This window comes from Cherax quadricarinatus, chromosome 50, assembly GCF_038502225.1.
Source record: "Cherax quadricarinatus isolate ZL_2023a chromosome 50, ASM3850222v1, whole genome shotgun sequence".
NCBI lineage: Eukaryota > Metazoa > Arthropoda > Malacostraca > Decapoda > Parastacidae > Cherax > Cherax quadricarinatus.
In genome coordinates this window covers 19179049-19196699 of record NC_091341.1, presented here as the reverse complement: position 1 = coordinate 19196699, position 17651 = coordinate 19179049, and the positions used below count along the sequence as shown (strand labels likewise).

General features: G+C 42.0%; 1 protein-coding gene and 1 long non-coding RNA gene across 4 annotated transcripts in view; one reads left to right on the top strand and one right to left on the bottom strand.

Moving 5' to 3' along the window:
* The first annotated feature begins 4596 nt into the window (after window positions 1-4596).
* Window positions 4597-17651, top strand: part of LOC128695256 (uncharacterized) — a 76713-nt gene continuing 63658 nt past the window's right edge. For both annotated transcript variants that reach the window (XM_070095471.1, XM_070095470.1), the window contains exon 1: window positions 4597-4789. The gene's annotated coding sequence lies outside the window, so the exon portion shown is untranslated. The remainder of the gene's footprint in view (window positions 4790-17651) is intronic.
* Window positions 14626-17651, bottom strand: part of LOC138854143 (uncharacterized) — a 74801-nt gene continuing 71775 nt past the window's right edge. Inside the window, exon 3 of one of the 2 annotated variants that reach the window (XR_011393348.1) lies at window positions 14626-15394. This is a non-coding gene — a long non-coding RNA (uncharacterized lncRNA). The remainder of the gene's footprint in view (window positions 15395-17651) is intronic. The other variant, XR_011393349.1, reaches the window with a different exon arrangement.

Genomic DNA, 17651 nt, shown 5'->3' with positions numbered 1-17651 from the left:
TTCTCTCCATCACTGTCTTGCCAGAAGCACACAGACACAACAGTTTAGATGCCCCTCCAAATTGCAAATATCCTCACCCCTCCTTCAGAATGCAGGCACTGTACTCCAGGACTCAAGTCTGGCTAACCGATTTCCCTGAACCCTGTCACAAAATGTTACCTTGCTCACACTCCAACAGATTGTCAAGTTCCAAAAACCATTTAACTCTACTCCTATTTGACACATGCATGCATGCCTGCTGGATATCCAAGCCCCTTTTGCAAACAAAACAACTTTTGCCCCCTCCCTCCTACTTTTCCTCGGGTGACCCCTACCCTGCCTTCCTTCCGCTACAGATTTACACACCCTCCAAGTAATCCTGTTTTGCTCCATGCATTCTTTCCTGGGCACTGTATGACTCCTGCTGGTTTAGTTCTTCCCCAATGAATGTAAAAGTAATTTTAAGTGGAACTGGGGAGAGAACACTGAGTATAGAACACCATTTGAGGGAAAAAATTAATTTAACATATATACGTAGCTGAAGAAGGCAACCAAGGAATATCCACTACCCTGAGTGTGGCCTCTGAAGTATTCGTGAACAAAATTAATGTCAGCAAAGACTAAAATTGAAAACACTGGACTAACCATTTACTGAATTTTTGTGGACATAGTTACTCAGAGCTAACACTAAATAGAAAAAATAAAAAAACATTGTACTTGCAAGGAAATATAAAAATATTTGCATCCCTTTACCTTTTTTCCTATTCTTGATCCAAATAATTGGAATTATCCTTCCCTTGAATCAAACCTGAACGTCTTTCATTTCCCAAGTGCTATCAGATCACACTTTGGTGGGTTTAACGCCTTTTCCTCGACTAAAAAAAAATATTCCTCTGAAGGACCCTTACAGGTTTAGTGCTTGATTTTATAATTAATGATAATAATACTATTCCTCTGAAGGTGTGTGTAAAAGCATATGAAAGTGCTCAGGAATTCCTCCTAATTTTTTTCACTAGTATTTTTCATACAAAAAATGAGCTAAGAGGGCTGAATGACCGATATGGGTATGGTGCTGTCTTGTGAATATAATGTTTAATCGCTTCTCTTTGATTATAATAATAATAATATTTAATGTTTTTTAGGGAATTTTTCTATTAATTTCTTAGTGTTGTGAGGGAAGGAGAATCAAAAGTCTGAAGTAACAACACGTCTATATTGTGCAGACTCTCCCACAACAACAGATGCCATAAAACATGAAAGAATTTGAAGTTACTCTCCAGTTCTATAGGATTATATTCATTGCTTACCTCCAGCGTCATCATCGCTCTAACGCCCATACTTTATCTGACCTCACTGACAGGCCCACCTTGACACACACTCCCTCTTTGACTTCGTCAGTGACAGCTTTATTACATTGACTTTGATTATACTTTCCCTTTAGCGCCCCTCACCACGTACTGACTGTACCTCTGGCATACTCTTCACCCTCGCTGGTCTCTGATCTAGCATATTACATCTTTAGCACATCCTACCATTCAGTGCTGTATGACCCTTGTGGGTCTAACACTTAATTTACAGCAGTTACCTGGAACCTAACCTTCTGTATGTTTAGTGCTCCCCCATGATTATATTATAATTATAACCTGCTGTATAAGTGGGGCCCTCCTGTATGTTATTACAGTATACCCTTTGCCCTTCAAGGAAGGAAGGTTCCTTGATGCTGATGAGAGGCTTTTGATCAATGGAACTGGATTTACCCTCATCCTTGGATGAAACTTGACTATCTACCAGATGCTGTATTATCCCTACGAGTAGTGCTTCCCATACATATCCCCTCAAGGGAGGTTCCTTGATGCTGGTGAGGGGCTCTTGATCTAGGGAATTGGATTTGTGCTCCAGTTCCTTGAATTGAGCTTGAATACCTTCCACCCCCCCACATGCGCTGTATAATCCTGCGAGTTTAGCGCTCTCCCATGATTATAATTCCCATAAATATAATAAGAGAGGAATTAAAGTAAACTTTGCATATACAGTGGACCCCCGCATAACGATTACCTCCGAATGTGACCAATTATGTAAGTGTATTTATGTAAGTGCGTTTGTATGTGTATGTTTGGGGGTCTGAAATGGACTAATCTACTTCACAATATTTCTTATGGGAACAAATTCGGTCAGTACTGGCACCTGAACATACTTCTGGAGTTAAAAAATATCGTTAACCGGGGGTCCACTGTATAGATATATACCTCCAGCAATTATATTTGTGATGAGCATTATTTATATTAGCGAGTAATATTCTATGATAGGGATTACAGCATTTCTTGTGATGTAAATAGTCTCATTAAAAAACGTGAATGCGAGTCTACAAAAATTATTTCGCTTTGATGGTCTTTTTTATTCATGCAATGGCTATTCTGTGAGCGGTAGTCACCCCATACCCATGCGGTGAGCGGTAGTCACCCCATACCCTATTTTTATTTATTTAAGTCTTTGCAAATAGTACATTGAGATTATGTATTTACAATAATGGGTTGCAATGCAAAGAGAGCCTCTATTATGCCTAGGCATTATGGGCCAACTTAACATTATTGGCTTACTGACTACTTAACTAAGAATTATATCATAGTTGTACAGTAGATTATTAATTATAAGTGAATCTAATTTATAAGTGAATCTATTCTGTGGGCAGTAGTACCTTCTCAAGGGAGGTTCCTTGAAGCTGGTGAGGGGCTCTTGATCTAGGGAATTGGATCTGTGCTCCAGTTCCCTGAATTGAGCTTGAATGCCTTCCAACACCCCCCCCCAGGTGCTCTATAATCCTATGGGTTTAGCGCTCCCCATGATTATAATTCTAATAATAATAATGGCAGTAGTAGCCCCATACATGTCCTTTGGGCGGTAGTCACCTCATACCCCTCTTAAGAGAGGTAGTCACCCTATACCCATGCTGTGAGTAGTAGTCACCCCATGCCCATTCTGGGGCGGTAGACACCCCATACCCATACCGTGGATAGTTATCACCCCATACCCACACCTGGAGTTTACCTGGAGAGAGTTCCGGGGGTCAACGCCCCCGCGGCCCGGTCTGTGACCAGGCCTCCTGGTGGATCAGAGCCTGATCAACCAGGCTGTTGCTGCTGGCTGCACGCAAACCACCGTACGAGCCACAGCCCGGCTGGTCAAGAACCGACTTTAGGTGCTTGTCCAGTGCCAGCTTGAAGACTGCCAGGGGTCTGTTGGTAATCCCCCTTATGTATGCTGGGAGGCAGTTGAACAGTCTCGGGCCCCTGACACTTATTGTATGGTCTCTTTAACGTGCTAGTGACACCCCTGCTTTTCATTGGGGGGATGTTGCATCGTCTGCCAAGTCTTTTGCTTTCGTAGTGAGTGATTTTCGTGTGCAAGTTCGGTACTAGTCCCTCTAGGATTTTCCAGGTGTATATAATCATGTATCTCTCCCGCCTGCGTTCCAGGGAATACAGGTTCAGAAACCTCAAGCGCTCCCAGTAATTGAGGTGTTTTATCTCCGTTATGCGTGCTGTGAAGGTTCTCTGTACATTTTCTAGGTCAGCAATTTCACCTGCCTTGAAAGGTGCTGTTAGTGTGCAGCAATATTCCAGCCTAGATAGAACAAGTGACCTGAAGAGTGTCATCATGGGCTTGGCCTCCCTAGTTTTGAAGGTTCTCATTATCCATCCTGTCATTTTTCTAGCAGATGCGATTGATACAATGTTATGGTCCTTGAAGGTGAGATCCTCCGACATGATCACTCCCAGGTCTTTGACGTTGGTGTTTCGCTCTATTTTGTGGCCAGAATTTGTTTTGTACTCTGATGAAGATTTAATTTCCTCGTGTTTACCATATCTGAGTAATTGAAATTTCTCATCGTTGAACTTCATATTGTTTTCTGCAGCCCACTGAAAGATTCGGTTGATGTCCGCCTGGAGCCTTGCAGTGTCTGCAATGGAAGACACTGTCATGCAGATTCGGGTGTCATCTGCAAAGGAAGACACGGTGCTGTGGCTGACATCCTTGTCTATGTCGGATATGAGGATGAGGAACAAGATGGGAGCGAGTACTGTGCCTTGTGGAACAGAGCTTTTCACCGTAGCTGCCACGGACTGGTAGTTACCCCATACCCATCCTGTGGCTGGTAGTTACCCCATACCCATCCTGTGGCTGGTAGTTACCCCATACCCATCCTGTGGCTGGTAGTTACCCCATACCCATCCTGTGGCTGGTAGTTACCCCATACCCATCCTGTGGCTGGTAGTTACCCCATACCCATCCTGTGGCTGGTAGTTACCCCATATCTATCTTCTGAGTGGTAATCGAAAGATTACAGATGCACATGATGAGTCCAGGGACTAGACCCTAACATTTTAATAATGATACTAGTCTACCACTAATAATTTCTTTTAAACAAGACACATTGGATACAAAGGTTTTTTACAAGGAAGAACCCATATTTATGCAAGGCATTTAATCAAGACAGCGCGGTAATGAAACAACTAGAGATATATGATCTCTAGGGATTTAGCTTTTCAATGAACATAATAGAAGTGAATAATACGATGTAATGGAATTCTGATATGTGATACAATCATGAATATAGAGACGCGCGGCTCAGTCACCTACTAGTCGTGTGCAGGGGAAGACGTGCGCACGTTCTTTCGTCTCTTCATGACTAGTCTCCCTAATATATATCTTTCCCAACGTTTGTGCGTTAACTCGACACAGAACATTTTGGCATTTTACGTGAAAAGTTTACATTGGTTTCGGAGTTGCAGAGTAAGCGCCACCTGTTCAGGTAAGTTTGGCCATTAGTAATATTCTGATGGGTTACTTGACCCACCAACGTAACTTTACATACTTATATATATATATATATATATATATATATATATATATATATATATATATATATATATATATATATATATATATATATATATATATACACCAAAACTGTTGTCCAGAGGGCTGAGGAAGGGTTGTTGAGGTGGTTCGGACATGTAGAGAGAATGGAGCGAAACAGAGTGACTTCAAGAGTGTATCAGTCTGTAGTAGAAGGAAGGCGGGGTAAGGGTTGGCCTAGGAAAGGTTGGAGGGAGGGGGTAAAGGAGGTTTTGTGTGCGAGGGGCTTTGACTTCCAGCAGGCATGCGTGAGCGTGTTTGATAGGAGTGAATGGAGACAAATGGTTTTTAATACTTGACATGCTGTTGGAGTGTGAGCAAAGTAACATTTATGAAGGGGTTCAGGGAAACCGGCAGGCCGGACTTGAGTCCTGGAGATGGGAAGTACAGTGCCTGCACTCTGAAGGAGGGGTGTTAATGTTGCAGTTTAAAAACTGTAGTGTAAAGCACCCTTCTGGCAAGACAGTGATGGAGTGAATGATGGTGAAAGTTTTTCTTTTTCGGGCCACCCTGCCTTGGTGGGAATCGGCCAGTGGGATAGTGCAAAGATGAGTAATGGGGGGGTTGAAGAGGGTTGGAATAGTTTTAAAAATGCAGTATTAGAATGTGGGGCAGAAGTTTGTGGTTATAGGAGGGTGGGTGCAGGAGGAAAGAGGAGTGATTGGTGGAATGATGAAGTAAAGGGTGTGATAAAAGAGAAAAAGGTAGCTTATGAGAGGTTTTTACAAAGCAGAAGTGTTATAAGAAGAGCAGAATATATGGAGAGTAAAAGAAAGGTAAAGAGAGTGGTGAGAGAGTGCAAAAGGAGAGCAGATGATAGAGTGGGAGAGGCACTGTCAAGAAATTTTAATGAAAATAAGAAAAAATTTTGGAGTGAGTTAAACAAGTTAAGAAAGCCAAGGGAAAATATGGATTTGTCAGTTAAAAACAGAGTAGGGGAGTTAGTAGATGGGGAGATGGAGGTATTAGGTAGATGGCGAGAATATTTTGAGGAACTTTTAAATGTTAAGGAAGAAACAGAGGCAGTAATTTCATGCACTGGTCAGGGAGGTATACCATCTTTTAGGAGTGAAGAAGAGCAGAATGTAAGTGTGGGGGAGGTACGTGAGGCATTACGTAAAATGAAAGGGGGTAAAGCAGCTGGTACTGATGGGATCATGACAGAAATGTTAAAAGCAGGGGGGGATATAGTGTTGGAGTGGTTGGTACTTTTGTTTAATAAATGTATGAAAGAGGGGAAGGTACCTAGGGATTGGCGGAGAGCATGTATAGTCCCTTTATATAAAGGGAAAGGGGACAAAAGAGACTGTAAAATTTATAGAGGAATAAGCTTACTGAGTATACCAGGAAAAGTGTACGGTAGGGTTATAATTGAAAGAATTAGAGGTAAGACAGAATGTAGGATTGCGGATGAGCAAGGAGGTTTCAGAGTGGGTAGGGGATGTGTAAATCAAGTGTTTACATTGAAGCATATATGTGAACAGTATTTAGATAAAGGTAGGGAAGTTTTTATTGCATTTATGGATTTAGAAAAGGCATATGATAGAGTGGATAGAGGAGCAATGTGGCAGATGTTGCAAGTATATGGAATAGGTGGTAAGTTATTAAATGCTGTAAAGAGTTTTTATGAAGATAGTGAGGCTCAGGTTAGGGTGTGTAGAAGAGAGGGAGACTATTTCCCGGTAAAAGTAGGTCTTAGACAGGGATGTGTAATGTCACCATGGTTGTTTAATATATTTATAGATGGGGTTGTTAAGGAAGTAAATGCTAGGGTGTTTGGGAGAGGGGTGGGATTAAATTATGGGGAATCAAATTCAAAATGGGAATTGACACAGTTACTTTTTGCTGATGATACTGTGCTTATGGGAGATTCTAAAGAAAAATTGCAAAGGTTAGTGGATGAGTTTGGGAATGTGTGTAAAGGTAGAAAGTTGAAAGTGAACATAGAAAAGAGTAAGGTGATGAGGGTGTCAAATGATTTAGATAAAGAAAAATTGGATATCAAATTGGGGAGGAGTATGGAAGAAGTGAATGTTTTCAGATACTTGGGAGTTGACGTGTCGGCGGATGGATTTATGAAGGATGAGGTTAATCATAGAATTGATGAGGGAAAAAAGGTGAGTGGTGCGTTGAGGTATATGTGGAGTCAAAAAACGTTATCTATGGAGGCAAAGAAGGGAATGTATGAAAGTATAGTAGTACCAACACTCTTATATGGGTGTGAAGCTTGGGTGGTAAATGCAGCAGCGAGGAGACGGTTGGAGGCAGTGGAGATGTCCTGTTTAAGGGCAATGTGTGGTGTAAATATTATGCAGAAAATTCGGAGTGTGGAAATTAGGAGAAGGTGTGGAGTTAATAAAAGTATTAGTCAGAGGGCAGAAGAGGGGTTGTTGAGGTGGTTTGGTCATTTAGAGAGAATGGATCAAAGTAGAATGACATGGAAAGCATATAAATCTATAGGGGAAGGAAGGCGGGGTAGGGGTCGTCCTCGAAAGGGTTGGAGAGAGGGGGTAAAGGAGGTTTTGTGGGTAAGGGGCTTGGACTTCCAGCAAGCGTGCGTGAGCGTGTTAGATAGGAGTGAATGGAGACGAATGGTATATGGGACCTGACGATCTGTTGGAGTGTGAGCAGGGTAATATTTAGTGAAGGGATTCAGGGAAACCGGTTATTTTCATATAGTCGGACTTGAGTCCTGGAAATGGGAAGTACAATGCCTGCACTTTAAAGGAGGGGTTTTGGATATTGGCAGTTTGGAGGGATATGTTGTGTATCTTTATATGTGTATGCTTCTAGACTGTTGTATTCTGAGCACCTCTGCAAAAACAGTGATAATGTGCGAGTGTGGTGAAAGTGTTGAATGATGATGAAAGTATTTTCTTTTTGGGGATTTTCTTTCTTTTTTGGGTCACCCTGCCTCGGTGGGAGACGGCCGACTTGTTGAAAAAAAAAAAAAAAAAAAAATATATATATATATATATATATATTATATATATATATATATATATATATATATATATATATATATATATATATTTATATATATATATATATATATATATATATGTGTGTGTGTGTGTGTGTGTGTGTGTGTGTGTGTGTGTGTGTGTGTGTGTGTGTGTGTGTGTGTGTGTGTGTGTGTGTGTGTGTGTCGTGTCGAATAGGTAAAACGCGATTTTGGCTTAGCGACGATCTTGCCGAATAAGGCAAGCGAAAGTTTGTGTATGCAATAATCTCGCAAAAATCATTTTGAACCTAACAGGAAAAAATATATTTAATTGTGTTTGTTTATTATTAAATTATTATAAACTTATCTAAAATATAGTTAGTTGGATTAAGCTAAATTAAATTGCGCTCGTTGTAATGTAATGTAAAAATTATTAATTTTTACATTAACATCAATGAAAAAAATCTTTAAACGTGTAAGAGAAAATTTTAGGAAGGACTTAATTTTAAATGAGCTCTTGCTAATTGACCAGTTTTATAACAAGCGCAATTTAGGTTCAGAATGGTTTTTGCGAATGTATTGCATACACAAATTTTTGCTTGCCTTATTCGGCAAGAAGAGCGTTGCGATTTAAGCCCAAATCTCAAGTTTTACCTATTCGGCACGACATATATATATATATATATATATATATATATATATATATATATATATATATATATATATATATGTATATATGTATGTATGTATGTATGTATGTATGTATGTATGTATGTATGTATGTATGTATGTATGTATGTATTATCCATTTGTGTCCATTTGTGTCCATTTGTGTCCATTTAGCTAACAGCGTGCCTCGTTGTGCTCCGGGTTTTTCGTGTTTTCACGGTCGCTCTTACGTGCTAGAACTTTAATTTGTGTCATCAATCCTATACGATACATCCCTCTAGCGCCTGGAACAAATCTTGGGCGGAAAACATTATATACTGAGTCAAAAAAGGAGAATTAGTGTGCACTAGCAGAGTTTACTGCCAGAGGGGAATCATAGGCCTGTCCCGTGTGGAAAAAAAATAATAATTGAACTTTTCATGTCAGAGGAAAGAAAGTCTCCCTGATAACATTGAGTATACATAGTGTATAGTGTATACTACAGTGGCTCCCTAGTATATTGATGATAAAGGCTAAAGTGTCATTTGAAAACAGGTGAATTTGTAAATGAAGTGATAAGCCTATAGAGGCAGGTGCCAGAAGTCGCCAGAACTTACCACAGGTCAGCTGTTTTTTAATAATCTTCCTGGCCTGCTAGTGTACTCGCATATAATCTAGTGATACCAGTGATTAGCAGAATACAGTGTTGTAGTAGCAACTAACCAGTATTATAATGGTACTTAGTGGAGTGGAGTGACTTTCATTAGTTTCTTTTTCTTGAAATACGAGACGTTACTGTGAATTTCATATAACCTGTAGTTACCAGCAGTCGAAATATACACAACGAGAAGCAATTATTACTACAGAAAAAGCGTCCTTCCTCCAAAATTTGCACCAGTCAACTATAGTGATAATATAGCATTTATTGTGGTGGAGACGGAAAAAATAAAAAAAAAAAAAAAAAAAAAAGAGAAAAGCCAGATACAGCGATTGATAAACAAGGAGGTGACCGTTCGTCATTGTAGGAGCTGCCAGATATCACCGGCTCTTCAACACGCAAGTTATACTTTTGTATCAGTCAAATCACATATTACTCGGGTAGATAATTTCCAGTAGATCCTTCATGTGTTAGCTCAAATCACCGACCAGTATGTTTTAAAATAAGTGACCCACTGATCAGAGCAGATCGTCTGGCCCGAACCCTTGCCTGGTCCGAACCCTTGACTGGTCCGAACCCGGGACTGGTTTCAAACAGTTTCGTTGGACAATAAAGCAGACTGTAAACGGATGGGGTTGTAGGCGCCCTATAAACACAAACATTAAAAATCAGGAACGTGACGGTAAGCTGTCCAATATACAAAAAGAGTTAGAAACAGAAATACAAATAGCTAGAGCTTCATTTAAGGTTATTAATAGAATTTTCAAGAGGTTGCTAGTAGAATTGCAGTAAATCAACCATTCAAATCATTATGAAGCCCTGTGTAGTCTGTGGTCAGTCAAACAAACGGGCTTCCACATGGATAAATTGTCATTTTTGTGGAAATTGGTGTCACGCCCCTTGTGCAGATATCCCAGAACTAGCTACAAGCAGTATTAAAACAGAGAAGTGTTTTTGGGTATGCTCAAATGAGGAAAAACTGTGGACTAAAATCACAAGGGTATTAAAAGAGGACAACATCAAAGCTGCTTTCATAGAAAACCTGGAAGCTTTCTACAACAGATGGGAACATAAAAAGTCCGGGCTGAATGGTACTGTCCTTGATACTGGCCATGTAGTCATAAACTGTAAGGCTGGAGGTGATGTCCTGGTAGTCAGTAAATGTGGGGCTGATAGTGCTGTCCTGGGAGACAGTAATGGTGAAGCTGGAGGTGCTGTCCTGGGAGACAGTAATGGTGAAGCTGGAGGTGCTGTCCTGGGAGACAGTAATGGTGAAGCTGGAGGTGCTGTCCTGGGAGACAGTAATGGTGAAGCTGGAGGTGCTGTCCTGGGAGACAGAAATGGTGAAGCTGGAGATACTGTCCTGGGAGACAGAAATGGTGAAGCTGGAGGTGCTGTCCTGGGAGACAGAAATGGTGAAGCTGGAGATACTGTCCTGGGAGACAGTAATGGTGAAGCTGGAGGTGCTGTCCTGGGAGACAGAAATGGTGAAGCTGGAGATACTGTCCTGGGAGACAGAAATGGTGAAGCTGGAGATATTGTCCAGGGAGTCGGGAATTATACGCAGGAAGGAATACATATAAATGACCTCATAGGGGACAGGAGCCATAGTAGGGAAACAAGTGTAGTCAAAGATAAGATAAAACCAATATTGCAAACTAGAAATACCGCAGGAAATAGCAAACAAGAGGACTCCAATAGCAATAGTGAGGATAAATTACCAAAAACAACTGGTGGGAGCTCCATTGTTGGTGCTAGGGAGGATAGAAGTAAGACAGGGAAACATGCACCAACAGGGAATACAGTCACAGAAACCCAAGGCAAGCGGAAACCAAGACTGTGCACATACTATGCACTTGGTATCTGCTGGCATGGGAAATCTGGAAAAACAGATGGGACATGCAACTATGACCACCCTAGAAAATGCCATGCCCATATGAAAACAGGAAAATGCAAACTCCCTTCCTGTAAGCTTTTTCACCCTGAAATGTGTACCTCTTCAGTACAGGAAAGACTGTGCTATAACTTAAATTGCCAGGCATACCATCTAAAGGGGACAAAAAGATACAAAACATCCAGGCCAGGGGAAAACCTGGGTAGCCACAGCCACTCAAGAGGGAGAGGTTTTTTAGTGCCAGGAAGGAAAAAAAACTGGCAGGAAATGGCAGAAATCGTACACCAAATCCAGTCATTCCTGGAGTGGAACCACAGTCGATGGCCTCCACTCCAAACCAACAGATACAGATACTAATGCCGGAAAAAAAATCCCCCCCCAGTACCAACAATACCACCAGTCCGATAACATTCTTCTTTGCAAATATACAGGGTCTAAAGCCAGCTACAAACAACAAAATACCTTTCATCCGTGGACTGCTTGCAGAGGCAAAGGCAATGTTCGCGGCTTTCACTGAGACCCACATAAAGGATCACTTGGACAACGAAGTATGGATCCCAGGTTACAACCTATACAGATGTGACAGAGTGAACAGGCAAAAGGGGGGGGTTGGCCTGTACATTGCAGAGTCACTTGTTTGCACAGAACTGCTTAATGCCTCAAATGACGTAGTGGAAGTTTTAGCAGTAAAGGTCGAGAACCAAAACCTAGTCATTGTGGTAGTCTACAAGCCTCCGGATGCAACATCCCAGCAATTCCAGGAACAGCTGTTAAAAATTGACCACTGTCTGGAAAATCTTCCAGCTCCTGCACCCAACATCTTGCTCCTGGGGGATTTCAACTTAAGGCACCTAAAATGGAGGAATATAGCAAATAATATTGTTGCAGAAATAACACCAGGAGGCAGCTCTGATGAAAACTCACACTCACACGAGCTTTTAAATCTCTGCACAAAATTCAATTTAAACCAGCAAATAATAGAGCCTACAAGACTGGAGAATACACTAGACCTCATCTTCACTAACAATGATGATCTGATAAGAAATGTCACCATATCAAAAACAATATACTCAGATCACAACATAATTGAGGTTCAGACATGTATGCATGGAGCCCCAGACCGACAAAATGAGACTAGTCATGAGGGAGCATTCACCAAATTCAACTTCAATAACAAAAACATAAAGTGGGACCAAGTAAACCAAGTCCTAACCGATATAAGCTGGGAAGATATACTAAGCAACACAGACCCAAACTTATGCCTAGAACAGATTAACTCGGTGGCACTCGATGTATGCACAAGGCTTATTCCTCTAAGAAAAAGGAGGAGTAGATGTAAAATAGAAAGAGACAGGCGCTCCCTTTACAGGCGACGGAAAAGAATAACAGAGCGGCTAAAAGAGGTCAATATATCTGAAATGCGCAGGGAGACACTGGTCAGAGAAATAGCAAGCATCGAACTTAAGCTAAAAGAATCCTTTAGGAGTCAGGAATCGCGGGAAGAACTAAAAGCCATAAATGAAATCGAAAGAAACCCAAAGTATTTCTTCTCCTATGCCAAATCAAAATCGAGAACAACGTCCAGTATTGGGCCCCTACTTAAACAAGATGGGTCCTACACAGATGACAGCAAGGAAATGAGTGAGCTACTCAAGTCCCAATATGACTCAGTTTTTAGCAAGCCGCTAACCAGACTGAGAGTCGAAGACCAAAATGAATTTTTTATGAGAGAGCCACAAAATTTGACTAACACAAGCCTATCCGATGTTATCCTGACGCCAAATGACTTCGAACAGGCGATAAATGACATGCCCATGCACTCTGCCCCAGGGCCAGACTCATGGAACTCTGTGTTCATCAAGAACTGCAAGAAGCCCCTATCACGAGCCTTTTCCATCCTATGGAGAGGGAGCATGGACACGGGGGTCGTCCCTCAGTTACTAAAAACAACAGACATAGCCCCACTCCACAAAGGGGGCAGTAAAGCAACAGCAAAGAACTACAGACCAATAGCACTAACATCCCATATCATAAAAATCTTTGAAAGGGTCCTAAGAAGCAAGATCACCACCCATCTAGAAACCCATCAGTTACACAACCCAGGGCAACATGGGTTTAGAACAGGTCGCTCCTGTCTGTCTCAACTACTGGATCACTACGACAAGGTCCTAAATGCACTAGAAGACAAAAAGAATGCAGATGTAATATATACAGACTTTGCAAAAGCCTTCGACAAGTGTGACCATGGCGTAATAGCGCACAAAATGCGCGCTAAAGGAATAACAGGAAAAGTCGGTCGATGGATCTATAATTTCCTCACTAACAGAACACAGAGAGTAGTCGTCAACAGAGTAAAGTCCGAGGCAGCTACGGTGAAAAGCTCTGTCCCACAAGGCACAGTACTAGCTCCCATCTTGTTCCTCATCCTCATATCCGACATAGACAAGGATGTCAGCCACAGCACCGTGTCTTCCTTTGCAGATGACACCCGAATCTGCATGACAGTGTCTTCCATTGCAGACACTGCAAGGCTCCAGGCGGACATCAACCAAATCTTTCAGTGGGCTGCAGAAAACAATATGAAGTTCAACGATGAGAAATTTCAATTACTCAGATATGGTAAACATGAGGAAATTAAATCTTCATCAGAGTACAAAACAAATTCTGGCCACAAAATAGAGCGAAACACCAACGTCAAAGACCTAGGAGTGATTATGTCGGAGGATCTCACCTTCAAGGACCATAACATTGTATCAATCGCATCTGCTAGAAAAATGACAGGATGGATAATGAGAACCTTCAAAACTAGGGAGGCCAAGCCCATGATGACACTCTTCAGGTCACTTGTTCTATCTAGGCTGGAATATTGCTGCACTCTAACAGCACCTTTCAAGGCAGGTGAAATTGCCGACCTAGAAAATGTACAGAGAACTTTCACGGCGCGCATAACGGAGATAAAACACCTCAATTACTGGGAGCGCTTGAGGTTTCTAAACCTGTATTCCCTGGAACGCAGGAGGGAGAGATACATGATTATATACACCTGGAAAATCCTAGAGGGACTAGTACCAAACTTGCACACGAAAATCACTCACTACGAAAGCAAAAGACTTGGCAGACGATGCACCATCCCCCCAATGAAAAGCAGGGGTGTCACTAGCACGTTAAGAGACCATACAATAAGTGTCAGGGGCCCGAGACTGTTCAACTGCCTCCCAGCACACATAAGGGGGATTACCAACAGACCCCTGGCAGTCTTCAAGCTGGCACTGGACAAGCACCTAAAGACAGTTCCTGATCAGCCGGGCTGTGGCTCGTACGTTGGTTTGCGTGCAGCCAGCAGCAACAGCCTGGTTGATCAGGCGCTGATCCACCAGGAGGCCTGGTCACAGACCGGGCCGCGGGGGCGTTGACCCCCGAAACTCTCTCCAGGTAAACTCCAGGTATCCTTCGGCAGTGGTGGATCCAGAAACACATTTTGGAGATGTCAGGAAGTGGGAAGAAAGTGAACACCAAGCTTACAAATAGTGGGTGTTGGGGAGCACTATCTTATCTTCAACGAAATTGAACCAAGGTCAGCTTCATGAATTAAACAAACAGACCATATGAAAAGCCTTTATTGAAAGTATGTTTCATACACTTGCATAAATAAAAACTAAGAACTTGAGAATGAAGGAATACTGCGGTGAGTAAAACTTATTTACGACTTAAAGGATACTTATAGGCCTTGGCAAGGCCGCTAACAGGAATGAGAAGAGCAGGGAGATTTCTTTTTTCGACAAAATTTGCAGTCGCTTAACACCTGTGACTTGGTACGAATGATGGAGATAGTATGAACATTTACTGCTGCCTCCCTTACCGACTGTGATACCATAACCGCCACCGCTTCCTTTCCTCTGGAATGCTTTGTGATTTGGAATAGTGACTATAGTTGCAATTAGTATTGATCGTAGGAAAGCGTTGAGTCAGCTGAGCATTAGTAATCTTAGCAGCGACGTATTATTGTAATAACTTTTTTTTATGTTAACCGCGCTGAATAATCATATTGTTCTAGTGTTTTGTAAACTGTATGACTCAGTTCACAATCATACGCATTTTCTGGTGGCTCTGTGGGTCAGTGGTTACAAGTCAGCGCCACTCGTACGTACCACCATGTTCAGCACTGACAATTTCGTGGTCGCTGCTGCTGCCGTCGCTTGAGATAGCTTGCCGCCACTGAACAGGTATCTCATGACAAACTCGCATCAGGTGATTTCCCCTGGCAGATAAAGAAACAAGAGCAATAATCGACAACTCAAAGGATCCGGATTTGATTCTTTACACCTCCTGTTAGTCGTCTGTCGTGGGTCGCATCCTGGGGGGAAAAAGTTCAAATGCAAATACAATGAAGAAGTAACAGTATGAGCATTGTTCGGCTCCTGTAACTACAGCTAAGTGTTGTAAAATATTCACACCATTACTGGTAGTAATGATGATAATAATAATACACCCAGACATAATAACCTTATTTACATTTTGTTATAGACAATGAAAACCAGATTGGGAAATTCTTGGAATTAACATACAAGAGAAAACATTTTTAAACTTAGAAAAACGAAATGTAGAACAGACAATACAAATTTCTTGTTCAGTTATGCCGTCGAGCTCTAGCTGTAAAACAGTTTAATAACCTTTTGAAGGTTTAGTGTTTTCCATAAATAACCCCTCAAGGGAGGTTCCTTGACGCTGGTGAAGGGCTCTTGATCTTGGGAATTGGATCTTAGTTTAAGTTTAATGTTTATTATGCACCCAATACCCATCCTGTGGGTGGTTCCCTGAATTGAGCCTCAATACCTTCCATCCCCTCCCTCATCCCACCCGCTCTGTATAATCCTACGGGTTTAACGCTTTCCCCATGATTATAATAATAATTTCCATAAATAATAATAATATGCAACTACAGAAAGTTTAAAAATATATGATGTTAAATGAAGTAGACGAGAAAAACTTCTGTAATAATAAATAGGCAATTACAGAGAAAGAGGGCATGACCACAAGACTGCTTATTTCTATTGGAGCCCTTATCTCCTCACTCTTAAATAAGATAGATAAGAGATAAGATTTCGTTTGAATTTTAACCCGGAGGGCCTTCCAGCGCTGTATGATATTTGTGGGTTTAGCGCTTAGTTTTGAGTGTAATAATAATTAGTCCGGAGGATAAGCCACCCAGGATAAACTTGCACTTAATAGTGACAAAACCTTCTATATTATGTTTGGTAACAGAACAGGTGTTGCGCAACTGTACATTATGATTGACAACACTCTTATTGCTAAACATAATGAGGGCAAATTCCTGGGCCTACACCTTGACAGCAACCTGAATTTCAGCACCTATATCCAGCACATAACAAAAAAAGTATCCAAAACGGTTGGGATCCTCTGAGATACGTTACTATGTATCGCAATTAGCCCTACTCACACTATACTTTTCACTCATCTATCCCTACCTCACTTGTGCCATTTGTGCTTGGGGATCAACAACAGCAACCCACCTAAAACCTATAATAACCCAACAAAAAGCCGCAATAAGAATTATCACGCAATTCAATCCCAGTCAACCCCCCCCCCCCCTACTCTTCAAAGACCCGAACGTACTCACTGTTCAGAACATCCACACTTACTACTCTGCAACCTACATATACACAACCATAAATTCCAATATTTACCCTGAACTTAAACGCTTTCTTGATAGTCGTGACAGGACCCATAGGCACAGTACCAGACACAAAAATCTTTGACATTCCCCGTGTCCGGCTAAATCTATACAAACGTTCAATGTACATTAAAAGGGCCTAAAATCTGGAACTCCCTACCTGAAAATTAGAACTGCAGACTCAGCCACTATTTTCAAAACTACCGTCAAAAACCATTTATCTCCCAAACACACCACACCATCAACTAACTACATGAAAACCATCTACGCACGCACGCACGTACGCACACACACACACACACACACACACACACACACACACACACACACACACACACACACACACACACACACACCACACCACACACACACCACACACACACCACACACACACCACACACACACCACACACACACACCACACACACACCACACACACACACCACACACACCACACACACACCACACACACACCACACACACACACACACACACCACACACACACACCACACACACCACACACACACACCACACACACCACACACACACACCACACACACACCACACACACACACCACACACACACCACACACACACCACACACACACACCACACACACACCACACACACACACACACACACCACACACACACACCACACACACACCACACACACCACAGACACACCACACACACACCACACACACCACACACACCACACACACACACACACACACACACACACACACACACACACACACACCACACACACCACACACACACACCACACACACACACACACACACCACACACACACACCACACACACACCACACACACACCACACACACACCACACACACACCACACACACACCACACACACACACCACACACACACACCACACACACACCACACACAC